This window comes from Canis lupus, chromosome 3, assembly GCF_003254725.2.
Source record: "Canis lupus dingo isolate Sandy chromosome 3, ASM325472v2, whole genome shotgun sequence".
Lineage (NCBI taxonomy): Eukaryota > Metazoa > Chordata > Mammalia > Carnivora > Canidae > Canis > Canis lupus.
Genome location: NC_064245.1, coordinates 32679703 through 32695194, shown reverse-complemented (window position 1 = coordinate 32695194; position 15492 = coordinate 32679703). Strand labels below are relative to the sequence as shown.

The following is a 15492-nucleotide window of genomic DNA, read 5'->3' as shown; positions in this document are numbered from 1 at the left end:
GTGTCAAACAAATAAACAAAACGTTTTTTTAAAAATTGCAATTTTTCTGTAAAACTCTTCTGAAACAAACAAACAAAAAGCTTATTTAAAAAGTAATTATCAGACAATAATAGACATATACAGTATCATGGAAGTACAGAGTCTGGGCACATATCCCTGTTTTTACATCTCAAATAATTTTGGAAATAAAATTTCAAACAATTATTTACAATTTCTTAAAGACTTTATTTATTTATTTAGGAGAGATACAGCGAGAGAGGCAGAGACATAGGCAGAGGGAGAAGCAGGCTCCCTGCAAGAAGCCCAATGTGGGACTCAATCCTGGATCCCAAGATCACGGCCTGAGCTGAAGGCAGATGCCCAACCACTGAGCCACCCAGGAGTCCCTATTTCTAATTTTAAAACATACATTTGCATAATACCTATTTATAAAATTGTTAATTATTAATAAAATGTTAATGAAGAATTTTTAGTTTTTTTCTTTGAAGTTATTATTTTTATTATTTTTTTTTTAATTTTTTATTGGCGTTCAATTTGCCAACCTGTGGAATAACACCCAGTGCTCATCCCATCAAGTGCCCCCCTCAGTGCCTGTCACCCAGTCACCCCTTTCTACCACCTTTTGTTCATTTCCCAGAGTTAGGAGTCTCTCATGTTCTGTCTCCCTTTCTGATATTTCCCACTCAATTTTTCTCCTTTCCCCTTTATTCCCTTTCACTATTTTTTGTTTATATTCCCCAAATGAATGAGACCATATAACGCTTGTCCTTCTCCGATTGACTTAATTCACTCAGGACAATACTCTCCAGTTCCATCCACGTCAAAGCAAATGGTGGGTATTTGTCATTTCTAATGGTTGAATAATATTCCATTGTATACATAAACCACATCTTCTTTATCCATTCATCTTTCGATGGACACCAAGACTCCTTCCACAGTTTGGTATTGTGGACATTGCTGCTATAAACATCGGAGTGCAGGTGTCCCGGCATTTCATTGCATCTCTATCTTTGGGGTAAATCCCCAACAGTGCAATTGCTGGGTCCTAGGGCAGATCTATTTTTAACTCTTTGAGGAACCTCCACACAGTTTTCCAGAGTGGCTGCACCAGTTCACATTCCCACCAACAGTGCAAGAGCGTTCCCCCGTCTCCACATCCTCTCCAATATTACTGTTTCCTGCCTTGTTAATTTTCCCCATTCTCACTGGTGTGAGGTGGTATCTCATTGTGGTTTTGATTTGTATTTCCCTGATGGCAAGTGATGCAGAGCATTTTCTCATGTGCGTGTTGGCCATGTCTATGTCTTCTTCTATGAAATTTCTGTTCATGTCTTCTGCCCATTTCATGATTGGATTGTTTGTTTCTTTGGTGTTGAGTTTAATAAGTTATTTATAGATCTTGGATAATAGCCCTTTATCTGATACGTCATTTGCAAATATCTTCTCCCATTCTGTAGGTTGTCTTTTAGTTTTGTTGGCTGTTTCTTTTGCTGTGCAAAAGCTTCTTATCTTGATGAAGTCCCAATAGTTCATTTTTGCTTTTGTACCTTTTGCCTTCGTGGATGTATCTTGCAAGAAGTTACTGTGGCCAAGTTCAAAAAGGGTGTTGCCTGTGTTCTCCTCTAGGATTTTGATGGACTCTTGTCTCACATTTAGACCTTTCATCCAATTTGAGTTAATCTTTGTGTATGGTGTAAGAGAATAGTCTAGTTTCATTTTTCTGCATGTGGATGTCCAATTTTCCCAGCACCATTATTGAAAAGACTGTCATTCTTCCAGTGGATAGTCTTTCCTCCTTTATCGAACATTAGTTGACCATAAAGTTGAGGGTCCACTTCTGGATTCTCTATTCTGTTCCATTGATCTATGTGTCTGTTTTTGTGCCAGTACCACACTGTCTTGATGACCACAGCTTTGTAGTACAACCTGAAATCTGGCATTGTGATGCCCCCAACTATGGTTTTCTTTTATAATATTCCCCTGCCAATTCGGGGTATTTTCTGATTCCACACAAATCTTAAGATTATTTGTTCCAACTCTCTGAAGAAAGTCCATGGCATTTAGAAGTGATTGCATTGAATGTGTAAATTGCCCTGGGTAACATTGACATTTTCATAATATTAATTCTTCCAATCCATGAGCATGGAATATTTTTCCATCTCTTTGTGTCTTCCTCAATTTCTTTCAGAAGTGTTCTGTAGTTTTGAGGGTATAGATCCTTTACTTCTTTGGTTAGGTTTATTTCTAGGTATCTTATGCTTTTGGGTGTAAATTTAAATGGGACTGACTCCTTATTTTCTCTTTCTTCAGTCTCATTGTTAGTGTATAGAAATGCCACTAACTTCTGGGCATTGATTTTGTATCCTGTCACACTGCCAAATTGCTGTATGAGTTCTAGCAATCTTGGGGTGGAGGATTTTGGATTTTCTATGTAGAGTATCATGTCATCGGCGAAGAAGGAGAGTTTGACTTCTTCTTTGCCAATTTGAATGCCTTTAATGTCTTTTTGTTTTCTGATTGCTGAGGCTAGGACTTCCAGTACTATGTTGAATAGCAGTGGTGAGAGTGGACATCCCTGTCTTGTTCCTGATCTTAGGGGAAAGGCTCCCAGTGCTTCCCCATTGAGAATGATATTTGCTGTGGGCTTTTCATAGATGGCTTTTAAGATGCTGAGGAATGTTCCCTCTATCCCTACACTCTGAACAGTTTTGATCAGTAATGGATGCTGTATTTTGTCAAATGCTTTCTCTGCATCTATTGAGAGGATCATACGGTTCTTGTTTTTTCTCTTGCTGATATGATCAATCACATTGATTGCTTTACGAGTGTTGAACCAGCCTTGTGTCCCAGGGATAAATCCCACTTGTTCATGATGAATAGTCTTCTTAATGTATTGTTGGATCCTATTGGCTAGTAAATTGTTGAGAATTTTTGCATCCATGTTCATCAGGGATATTGGTCTATAATTCTCCTTTCTGGTGTGGTCTTTCTCTGGTTTTGGAATTAAGGTGATGCTGGCCTCATAGAATGAGTTCAGAAGTACTCCATCTCTTTCTATCTTTCCGAACAGCTTTAGTAGAAAAGACACGGTTTCTTCTTTAAACGTTTGATAGAATTCCCCTGGGAAGCCATCTGGCCCTGGACTTTTGTGTCTTGGGAGGTTTTTGATGACTGCTTCAATTTCCTCTCTGATTATGGCCTATTCAGGTTTTCTATTTCTTCCTGTTGTAGTTGTGGTAGTTTGTGGCAAGATACTCTAAGTGGAAAACCGCAAAGACCCCACCCGCAAATTGCTAGAACTCATACAGCAATTCAGCAAAGTAGCAGAATATAAAATCAATGCATAGAAATTAATTCCATTTCTTTGCAGTAACAATGAGACAGAAGAAAGAGAAATTAAGGAGTCAACCTCATTTATAATTGTATCAAAACCCATAAGATACTTAAGAATAAACCCAAAGAGGCAAAGGTTCTGTGAAGACATCTGTGAAGACTGAGAAAAAGAAAGAAACAAAAGGCATCCAAGGGGGAGGGTCCCCGCGAGGAGCCGGACTAAGGCCGTGAGGCAATAGCTCCCAGGACAGGAAAGCTCCATCCCAGAGACGCAGGAGCTTCACCCATCTTCCGTGATGGAAAGGCGCTCGCAGGAGCCTGGGCAGGATCCCAGGAGGGGCGGGGATGCCCTCAGGCTCCCGGGGTCACTAACAGAGGAACTGTGCCCCGGAGAGAGCACCACACCCCGCAGCCGAGCTCCCTAAAGGGCTGCAGTGCACCCGGGGTGAGGCCCGGCAGCAGCTCCGAGTCGGCTCAGGCGGCGCTGTGCGGAGGGAGCTACACCGCCCAGGAGCGTGATTCCAGCAGCACAGGCCCCGGAGCCCGGGGCGCTGGGGGACACAGACCAGGATCTTGTGCTCCCCCCAGACAGGCATAGGCGGGGAGGACACAGGACAGCAAGGACGCTCCTGCCGCTGGGCAGCTCTGAGCTGTGCAGATGGGCGCCCCCCATTCCCGGAGCATCCAGGCCCCTGCCAACTGGGAGCTGTGGTAGTTACTGCAGGAGCTGACTCTAGGGTTGGAGAGCTGGCCGCAGCCACTGTTGTTCCTCCTGGGGCCTCACAGGATAAACAACTCCCATTGAGCCCTGCACCAGGCAGGGGGTTGAGCAACTATATGGACAAACACTTGGGACGTTTGTGTCTCTGCTTTTAAAGGTGCTGTGATGGACAGCTGGCATGTCAGGGCTCCAAAGGATTGGATGGCTTGAAGTGCTAGCAGTTACCTGAGCAGAATCTGTTGGCTGCCTCTGTACCTATCTCACTGTAAAATTGATGCTATTGTCTGTTCTGTTTCTTCTCCAGGGAGCTTCTCTAACACCCCCCTCCCAGCCACCCCCCCGGTAGTGGAGATTCTGGTGCTTGGGTAGTCGTGGATTTCTGTTGGACATTCGAATGTGACAAACAAGCCAGCACGACATGGGAAATACTACATGTGGAATGTACACGTTTCCAGGGGGAGCATTGTCAGTCGAGAGGGTTGAAATGATTTCCTTCCTGGCAAAAATAAACACGTGAAACACTCACACCTGAGAATCAGACTACTTTGCCACTTTGGTTGCATTTTATTTCTTTTTGTTGCCTGATTGCTGATGCTAGGACTTCTAGTACTATGTTGAACAACAGTGGTGAGAATGAACATCCCTGTCATGTTCCTGACCTTAGGGGAAAAGCTCGCAGTTTTTCTCTAATTGAGAATTCTATTCACTGTAGGCTTTTCATATATAACTTTCATGATATTGAGGTATGTTTCCTATATCCTTACATTGTGTAGAGTTTAAACAAGAAGTGATGCTGTATTCTGTCAAATACTTTTTCTGCATCTATTGAGATGATCATATGGTTCTTGTCCTTTCTTGTATTAATGTAGTATATAACATTGATTGATTTGTGAATGTTGAAGCACCTTTGCAGCCTAGGAATAAATATCACTTGGATATGGTGAATAAACCTTTTAATGTACTGTTGGATCCTATTGGTTGATATCTTGGTGAGTATTTTGGTATCCATGTTCATCAGGGATATTGGTCTGTAATCCCCCTTTTTGGTGGGTTCTTTTCAGGTTTGGGGATCAAGGTAATGCTGACCTCATAGAATGAGTTTGGAACTTTTCCTTCCATCTCTATTTTTTGAAACAGCTTCATAATAATGGATATTCTTGGGGCATCCCCAGTGGCTCAGCGGTTTGGTGCTGCCTTAAACCCAGGGCATGATCCGGGAAATCCGGGATTGAGTCCCACATTCAGCTCCCTGCATGGAGCCTGCATCTCCCTCTGCCTGGGTCTCTGCCTCTCTCTGTGTGTGTGTCTTTAATGAACAAATAAAATCTTTTTAAAAATAGATATTATTTTTTAAATGTTTGGTAAAATTCCCCTGGGAAGACATCTGGCCCTGGACTCGTTTTTGAGAGATTTTTGATTGCTGCTTCAATTTCATTGCTGGTTATGGGTCTGCTCAAGTTTTCTAGTTCTTCCTGTCTCAGTTTTGGTAGTCTGTACATCTCTAGGAATGCATTCATTTCTTCCAGATTGCCTAATTTGTTGGCATACAGTTGTTCATAATATGTTCTTATAATTGTTTGTATTTCTTTGGTGTTGATTGTGTCACCTGTGAGACTCCCTCAAACTCATCAAACTTCAGGAACTTCAACCTATCAATTTTATCTTTTAGAATCTAAGGAAATGCTGGAACAGAAAAAGAAGTATTTTTCAAAATATGTGTTTATTTATTTGAGAAAGCGAGGTAGTATGAGCAGGGGAAGAGTCAGATGGTGAAGCAGATTCCTAGTTGAGTGGGGATCTTGACTCAATCCGGAGACTCCAGGATTATGACCCAAGCTGGAGACAGACGCTTAACCCACTGAGCCACCCAGGTACACTAGAAAAAGAAACATTTTTAGTACAACCCACTATGATTCACTAGAATGAACATAACATGTCAAATAGTTACCTCAGCTTCATTATAATGTTAAAATACCCACCCTGGGTAGGGCGTAAACTTCATTAGTATAACATACAAAATTTTATAGGCATGTCTTCTCAGTGCACACGTGCAACTTTATGCCTGCCTATTACCTGCAATGATAAGGCCTCTTCCTTGGAATATTCTTCCCAAACCCTAATGAAATGAGACTGCTTATCCCTGTTCAGAGAATAATGGCTTCGAAAATTATTCCCCATGATCTACTTATTTCCTGCAAATAAAGATGATGTTATGAGGCAACTCCAATTGGTATGGTCTATGTTGGTACCTAACCAAGAATCAGACTCACATTGGTTTGGCAACATTTCTTTATAAATCCCAGGTGTGGGTGTGGAAATACTGAAGGCTGACAAAGTTACAATCAACCTGTCCAGCATTTTATAGAATTTCTTTTTTTAAAAAGATTTTATTTATTTATTCATGAGAGACACAGAGAGAGAGACAGGCAGAGACACAGGCAGAGGGAGAAGCAGGCTCCATGCGGGGAGCATGACGTGGGACTTGATCCCGGGCTCCAGGATCAGTCCCTGGGCTGAAGGTGGCGCTAAACCGCTGAGCTACCAAGGCAGCCTATTTTATAGAATTTCTTAAAAATTCAAAAGCTTCATGTCTTTTGCCCATTTCATGATTGGATCATTTGTTTCTTTGCTGTTGAGTTTAATAAGTTCTTTCTAGATCTTGGAAACTAGCCCTTTATCTGATACGTCATTTGCAAATATCTTCTCCCATTCTGTAGGTTGTCTTTTAGTTTTGTTGACTGTATCCTTTGCTGTGCAAAAGCTTCTTATCTTGATGAAGTCCCAATAGTTCATTTTTGCTTTTGTTTCTTTTGCCTTTGTGGATGTATCTTGCAAGAAGTTACTGTGGCTGAGTTCAAAAAGGGTATTGCCTGTGTTCTCCTCTAGGATGAGCACTGGGTGTTATTCTGTATGTTGGCAAATTGAACACCAATAAAAAATAAATTTATTATTAAAAAATTCAAAAGCTTTTCCTTAAAATAGTAAGTAAAATAAGAAAAAATAGTAATCCACATAATATCAATACCAAAAATCTAAATATTCTTTACTACAGTGTAAAGAATTATGCACACATTAAATATGCCCTCTTTTGCTTTATTGAGTCTTGTGGAGACTAAAATCCAACAAAGACCACTAGGAAAACCTTGCCATCATTTTATGCTAGATAGATGGCTGTTTTTTAACTAATATGCAATATTTTCACATTCATTCATTCATTACTTTGTAAAATTTTTTGAGAATGTACTTTGTGTTAAAGATTATTAAGTAGATGAAGAGATAGGAAAGTAACCGACATGATTTCTTCCTTCAAATAACAGAGTAGGATGACAGATATATAAAGATCTTGTGAAACACAATATGACCAGTGCAATATAATAAAGGCAACATAACTCTAGTTTCTTTGGGAAATTCTTATTAAATATTTATACCTTCTAACAAAAATTCTCAGCCTCTTGAAATTTCCCAAATGATGAAAGCAAGAATAAAATTCCAGGCCTTCAGGAAATATCCCATTGATTGAATAATATTTCTGTTTCTAAAGCAAACTGCCTAGGGAAATAGCCTGATTAATAGATAACCTTGCTTTATGTTTTTAGCTGTGGAATAGTAGTTGAGTTCTAAATTATTAAATTGAAAGCAAAACAAAATCTGGTCAGCAAGAACACATGATAAGCATCAAAGGAAACTATTCTGTTTTAAAATGGCTCATTTCATGACTTCTCAGTTAACAAAATAACTGGGTTTTTGTTGTTGTTGTTGTTGTTATGTTATGTTGCTTTGGTAGCTATTTTGAATAAGTTCATAGAGATTACTTCAAATAATTTACAACACATAGCTCAAGACTCCCATTCCTTGATTTATACCTTTAATCAAATATCATGCTATCCAACTATGGTGAGATGAAAGGAGTAGTGACTCAGAATGTGATTGTTTTTCTCTATGCATCAGGAAATAATCCACTGTGAAGGTCTTACATGTCTCCATCCTTCTGCACCAGAAATTTCACCAAACGTTTTCAAGCACCAGAATGGGAATGTCCTTGGATTATACAAATAGTCTATACATGCTGCCAGTTATTGATTACCCAGATCAAAGATAAAGGGGACATAGAAGGTCATTGGAAACAGTTAAAGCCACACCCCATGCCCCCCAATTTCTCTATTAAAGTGTTTAAGCAGTGACGCAGTAAATAATTATTTTTTTCCTATTCCTTCTGATGTAAAATATAGCAAAATATTTTTATGCTAGTAGGAGTGAGGCAAGAGAAAAAGAAAGATAAATGGTATATATACAAGTGTATTTAATAGCTCTCTGCACTTCAAAATTACCTCTCTTGAGTATTAATAGCTACTGAATTGCTTAAGAGGCTCTAATGTAAACATAGAGGCAATCATCTCCAAAAGCACCATTGAAGAAACTTCTACACAGAACAATTTACTAGTTCATTTGTAAAGTGTCCAAAGAGATATGCAGACATCAACAATAAGCCAAGAAAAGTGAACCTTGGTCTAATAAAACAATTATTTTAGTGCTTCAAGTCACATAGTTACTACCTGAGGTCTGTAAACACTTTAACCTATATTTATGTGTTCCTATTCATTTCTTTGTTTCTCTTCCCCGTCCGTATAGAAAATTCTAAAATCTTTTTGCAGTCTATGCCTAAACTACAATAAATATGCAGTGGGTGGAAAGTATATTTCCACCATGATAGACTTGTGATTATATATGGATGGATGTTCACACAGTTCTAAATCAACCCAGACAGAATTAGTCTAGTTTCAGACTAAGTTGCATATACCTGTAAAATGTATTAATACATTTATGTATTACATACAAGATACATACAAGATACATACATTACATACATATGTATTACATAGGTCTTGTTAATACAAGACCATAATTAAAAAAAGTAGCTCCCAGGTAATTAGTCTTCACTTTCACTAATGTAGATTTGTCACTTTATTTCCTTAGCGGTAGCAAAATTAAATGTGTAAAATATTTTCTCATGACCAATTAGCTCTGAAAGTTGCAAGAAGTTGTGTCTGGAATGGTATAGTCCATGAGACACAAATAATCAACATGTTATTACCTAATATGGGTTGAAGAGAAGGAATAAGCAGAAAGAAAATTTAATTGTAGATCTGTTTTTACAATAGTTTGATTGGCTCTCACTCTTTGCAGAGTTTATGTGGAAAATAAAAAAGATAGCAATTCAGCAACATGGTAGGATATAAAATCAATGCACAGAAATCAGTTGCATATTTATGTACTAACAATGAGATTGAAAAAAGAGAAATTAAGAAATCAATCCCATTTGCAGTTGCACCCAAAACTATTAGATACCTAGGAATAAACCTAACCGAAGATATAAAGGATCTGTGCTCTAAAAACTACAAAACACTTATGAAAAAAATTGAGAAAGACACAAAGAGTTGGAAAAACATTCCATGCTCATGGATTGGAAGAATAAATATTATAAAAATGTTTATGCTACCCTGGGCAATTTACAGGTTCAATGCAATCCCTATCAAAATACCATGGACTGAGTAATATTCCATTGTATACATAAACCACATCTTCTTTATCCATTCATCTTTCGTTGGACACCGAGGCTCCTTCCACACTCAGCTATTAGAATTGACAAATACCCACCAGTTGCTTCAACGTGGATGGAACTGGAGGGTATTATGCTGAGTGAAGTAAGTCAGTCGGAGAAGGACAAACATTATATGTTCTCATTCATTTGGGGAATATAAATAATAGTGAAAGGGAAATAAGGGAAGGGAGAAGAAATGTGTGGGAAATATCAGAAAGGGAGACAGAACACTAAAGACTGCTAACTCTGGGAAACGAACTAGGGGTGGTAGAAGGGAGGAGGGCGGGGGGTGGGAGTGAATGGGTGACGGGCACTGGGTGTTATTCTGTATGTTAGTAAATTGAACACCAATAAAAAAAAAAAAAATAAAAAAAAAAAAAAAAAAAAAAAAAAAAAAAAACAAAATCAGTAAGAAGAAAAAAAAAAAAAAAAAAAAAAAAAAAAAAACAAAATACCATGGACTTTGCTTCAGAGATTGCTGGGACAAATTATTCTAAGATTTGTATGGAACCAGAAAAGACCCTGAGTAGCCAGAGAAATGATGACACATAAAACCAAGGCTTGGGGCATCACACTGCAGACTTCCAGCTGTATTACAAAGCTTGTTATCATCAAGACAGTGGGGTGACTTCACAAAAACCGACACATGATCCAATTGAGTCAGAATAGAGAACCCATAAATGGACCCTCAACTCTATGGTCAACTCATCTTCAACAGGGCAGGAAACAATACCTAATGGAAGAAAGATAGTCTCTTCAACAAATAGTATTGGGAATATTGGACAGCCACATGCAGAAAAATGAAACTGGACCACTTTCTGACACCATACACACAAAAGAAAACCTAAAATTGGATAAAAGACCTAATTGTGAGGCAGGAATCTATCAAAATCCCAAAGGAGATCACAGGCAGCAACCTCTATGACCTCAGCCATAGTAACTTCTTCCCAGATGTGTCTCAAAGCAAGGGAAGCAAAAGCAAAAATGAACTACTGGGACTTCATCCAAAAAAAGGCTTCTTCATAGCAAAGGAAACAGTCACAAGTGAAATAAGTCAATCAGAGAAAGACAATTATATGATTTCACTAAAATGTGGAATATAAGAAACAACACAGAGAATCATAGGGTATGGGAGAGAGATCTGAATAGGAAATCATCACAAAAGAGAAAAACCATGAGAGACTCTTAATTATAGGAAACAAACTGAGGGTTGCTGGAAAGAAGTTGAGTAGGGAGATAGGGCAATTTCTTGATAAGCTTTAAGGAGGGTATCTAATGTGATGAGCACTGGGTAGGATACACAACTGAAAAAATATTGAACACTACATCTGGATCTAAGTATGTACTATATGTTGGATAATTGAATTTAAATTTAAGAAAAAAGGAAAAAAATAGTATGATTGGACTTTTAAAGATGGCAGAGGAGTAGGAGATCTTAGTTTTGTCTGGTCCCAGGAATTCAGCTAGATAGCTATCCAATCAGTCTGAATACCTGTGAACTCAACCAGCGGTCTAAGAAATGAATTGCTGCAAGTCTATAAATAGAAAGGTGACCACTTGCTGTAAGAATAAAAAGACAGAAAAACTCATCTCAAAAAGGAAGAAGAGGCAGTACTGACTGCTAGGGAACTAACTAGTATGGATATAAATAAGATGTCTGAAATAGAGTTCAGAATAATGATTATAAAGATACTAGCTGGCTTTGTAAAAAGCTTAGAAGACTCTAGAGAATCCATTTCTGGAGAAATAAAAGAACTAAAGTATAATCAAGTTGACATAAAAAAGGTTATTAATGAGATTCAATTTAAAATGGAGGCTCTTACTGCTAGGATAAATGGTGCAAAAGAGAGAATTACTGATAGAGAAGACAACATGATAAAAAAATAAAAAACCTGAGAAAAAGAGAGATAAATAACTACAGGATCATGAGGGAAGAATTTGAGAGATACATGATACCATAAAGTAAAGCAATATTAGAATAGTTTGGGTCACAGAAGAAGAGGAAAGAGAGAGGAAGTAGAAGGTGTCTTGGAGGAAATTATAGCAGAGAAATTTCCTAATCTAGGGAAAGAAATGTGCATTCAAGTCAAGAAGGTACAGAGAACCCCCATTCAAAATCAATAAAATTATGTCAACATCTGGATATATGTGAAACTTGCAAATCTCAGACAACAAAAATGCTGAAAGAAGCTTGGGACAAAAAGTCCAAAACCTAAGAGGGTAGAAACATTAAACTTTAGAATGGCAAAAGACAGCAGATCTGTCCACAGAGACCTGGCAGGTCAGAAAATAATTGCATGATATATTCAGGGTACCTAATGAGAAAAACATGCAACAAGAATACTTTATCCAGCAAGGCTGTGGTTTTTTTTTTGTTTTTTTTTTTTTGTTTTTAAACTTTTTTTTTTAATTTTTATTTATTTATGATAGTCACACAGAGAGAGAGAGAGGCAGAGACACAGGCAGAGGGAGAAGCAGGCTCCATGCACCGGGAGCCCGACGTGGGATTTGATCCCGGGTCTCCAGGATCGTGCCCTGGGCCAAAGGCAGGCGCCAAACCGCTGCACCTCCCAGGGATCCCAAGGCTGTGTTTTAAGTAGGAGAGATTAAAAGCTTCCAGGACAAATAGAAGCTAAAAGAATTTGTGATCACTAAACCAGTGCTGCAAGACTTATTAGAGAGAATCATTTAAGTGAAGAGAAAACCCAAAAGTAACATAGGCCAGAAAGGAACAGACAATATACAGAAACAGTGACTTTACAGGTAATACAACAGCACTGAATTCCTATCTTTCCATTGTTACTCTGAATGTAAATGGGCTAAATGCCCCAATCAAAGGACACAGGGTATCAGAATGGAATAAAAAACCAAGACCCATTGATGTGCTGTCTATAAGAGATACATTTTGGACCCATAGACACCTCCAGATTGAATGTGAGGGGGTGTAAAACTAAACAAAAGAAAGCAGAGATAGAAATCCTTAATATCAGACAAATTAGATTTTAAACCAAAGACTGTAATAAGAGATGAGGAAGGACACTATATCATAATTAAAGGGTCTATCCAACAAAAAGATCTAACAATTGTATATTTAATGCCCTAACATGGGAGCAGCCAAATATTATATAATCCAGTTAATAACAAAGTTAAAGAAAAACATCAATAATAACACAATAATAGTAGGTGATATTGACACCTAACTCACAGCAATGGCAAGATCATCTAAGCAGAAGATCAACAAGGAAACAGGACCTTGAATGATGCACTGAATCAGATGGCATTCACAGATATATAGAGAGCATTCCATCCTAAAGCAACAGAAAATACATTCTTTTGAGTACACATGGAACATTCTCTCGATTACAGAATTCTCCACATACTGGGTCACAAATCAGGTCTCAACTGGTACCAAAAATAGGGTTATTCTCTGTATATTTTCAGATCACAATGCTTTGAAACTTGAACTCAATCACAAGTGGAAATTTGGAAAGAACTCAAATACATGGAGATTAAACAATATTCTAACTAAACAATGAATGGGTCAACCAGGAAATTAAAGGATTTTTTAAAAATCATGGAAATAAATGAAAATGAAAATACAACTCTTCAGAACCTTTGGGATGTAGCAAAAGTGGTCTTAAAGGGAAGTATATAGTCTGGAGACCTGGGGGCATCTCTCCTCCTTCCACCTCCTTTCACTAAACTGCTGTTCAGTACTTCTATCCAGGTATTTGGGCCTCCAGTTCTTCGACATCCAAGCCCCAGGCCTCCCAAACACAGCAATCACTTACTTTTCTGAAGGTGCCCCCTCCCTATTTGTGGGCCCCAGGAGTCAGACCCAATTCCCTTCCACACTCCCTTCCCACACCTGCTCCCCAGGACCCTGTCCTGCCTGAAGCATGAAAAGCCGCTGTCTTCCACATCTCCAGGCTCTCATCTGCTAATGCTGGGCTCCCTCCAAGGTCCCCCCATCCCAGATTCCCTCTTCTGGAGGCCTTGCCAGGTTCCCAGCAAGTGCAGGTGCAGGGGCGGTGCTGCAGGTGGGACTGAGGCGCCCTCTGGCTGCCAGAATTGCCTTGCAGGACTGAAAAAAAAATGCTCAACATCTAGAAGCATTAGGGAAATACAAATCAAAACCACAAAAAGATGCCACCTCACACTAGTCACAATTGCTAAAATTAACAAGTCAGGAAAGGAGAAATGGTGAAGATGCAGAGAAAGGGGAACCCTCTTATACTTCTAGTGGGAATGCAAGCTGGTACAGCCTCTTTGGAAAAGAGTATGTAAATTCCTCAAAAAGTAAAAAATAGAGCTACTCACTCTGTGACCCAGCAATTTAACTACTAAGTATTTATCCTAAAGACAGAAATGTAGTGATCTGAAGGGACACCTGCACCCCCAATGTTTATAGCAGCTATGTCCACAGTAGCTGAACTATGGAAAGACCCCAAATGTCTAATATTGCCAAATGCAGAGAAAAGAAAGAACCCTATGTTATCAGGAAAATTCTTGTTAGACTTCAACATTGTCTTGTTTCCTCCTCAACATGTTATACTCTCGAAATAGCATAGAAACATGTACTTACTCAAATTTAGTCAAGCACAGAGGACCCAGAAAATAACCTATACAAAGAGAATCTACAAAAAAAAAAAGAAAGGGAAGAGAAGACTGGATCCATAAGTGGATTTTTCTTCGCTAGAAAAATGTTTCCAGAAAAGTAACAAAAATTATAATAAAATGACCTCTAACTTTTAAAGACAGAGTGAATTAATCTCCTCTATGTTTAAAGAACACAAAACGAAGATTTAAAAAAGAAAGTTCAGGGAAGGGAAAAAAAAAAAAAAAAGGAGAATTGTGGGACCCAGGAAATTTAACAAAATCCCCTACCCTTGGACAAGCAGAGCAGGACTGACTCTATTTTGGGCTGCACCCGCCTTGCGCTGACCTGCTTATTACTTAGGGCACTGCCCCGCCCTAATCAAAGACCAGGACACACCCTAACCGGAAATCCGGCTCAGCGGACCAGCATGACTGTGCAACTTTCTGCCTATCCCATTGGCCACTGGCCCCTATAAAGTTGCTACGCCTCTTAGTCTCGGAGTCCAAGTCCCTGCTCCGCTGGGTTGGGTATACTTGGACCCAGGCTCGAGCTTGTAAATAAACCCTCGTGTGATTGCATTGGTGTCGGCTCCTTGGCGGTTTCTGGGATTCGTGATCTTGGGTACAACAGAATATGAATATAAATTTTGCAGAGCTCATTAAAGAGGGTTAAGAAAGAAACCAAACTTGTTCTATAAAGGAACATGAAACTGGCGAATGCAAAAAGAAAAAAAGAGTCACTGCTGAAAACAGAGCATGGTCAGCACATATGGATCATGGGAAATGAATGGTTTCAAAAGGTTGACAAAAACAAAGCAGACTACATGACAGAGACCAAATGTGCCCACAAAGTCTAAAATATTGATTATTTGACCCTTTGTAAAAAGCATAGGGATTAAAAGTGTGAAAAGCAAGTTAATGAAGTATAAATGAGTTTTAAAATATTTAAAAATTATGAATATGAGATATTTAAGATTGCTTAGTCATAATTGGGTTCACCCTAGATGAAAATTAAATATGAAGCAGGACAAACTCTTAAAGGTATAATTTAACAGAAATAAAACATGCATCTACCAATTAAAGGGGGGATCTTTGTCCAGGAATAATAATAACCTAAAACAATCAGCCCTAAAACAGCGATTATTAAAGCTAACAGATTTCAAAGGGAGAATACTTGTTTAGCAGTTCTCTAATGCTAGGCACACAAAATTGGAATTCAGAGTCTGTTGAGGAAGAGGAA

At 38.7% G+C, this 15492-nt stretch overlaps 1 long non-coding RNA gene across 1 annotated transcript in view; it reads right to left on the bottom strand.

Annotated features, from left to right (window-relative positions):
* Nucleotides 1–5755: 5755 nt before the first annotated feature.
* The window catches only part of LOC112654048 (uncharacterized), a 53647-nt gene continuing 43910 nt past the window's right edge, over nt 5756–15492 (bottom strand). Inside the window, exon 4 of the long non-coding RNA XR_003132677.3 lies at nt 5756–5930. This is a non-coding gene — a long non-coding RNA (uncharacterized LOC112654048). The remainder of the gene's footprint in view (nt 5931–15492) is intronic.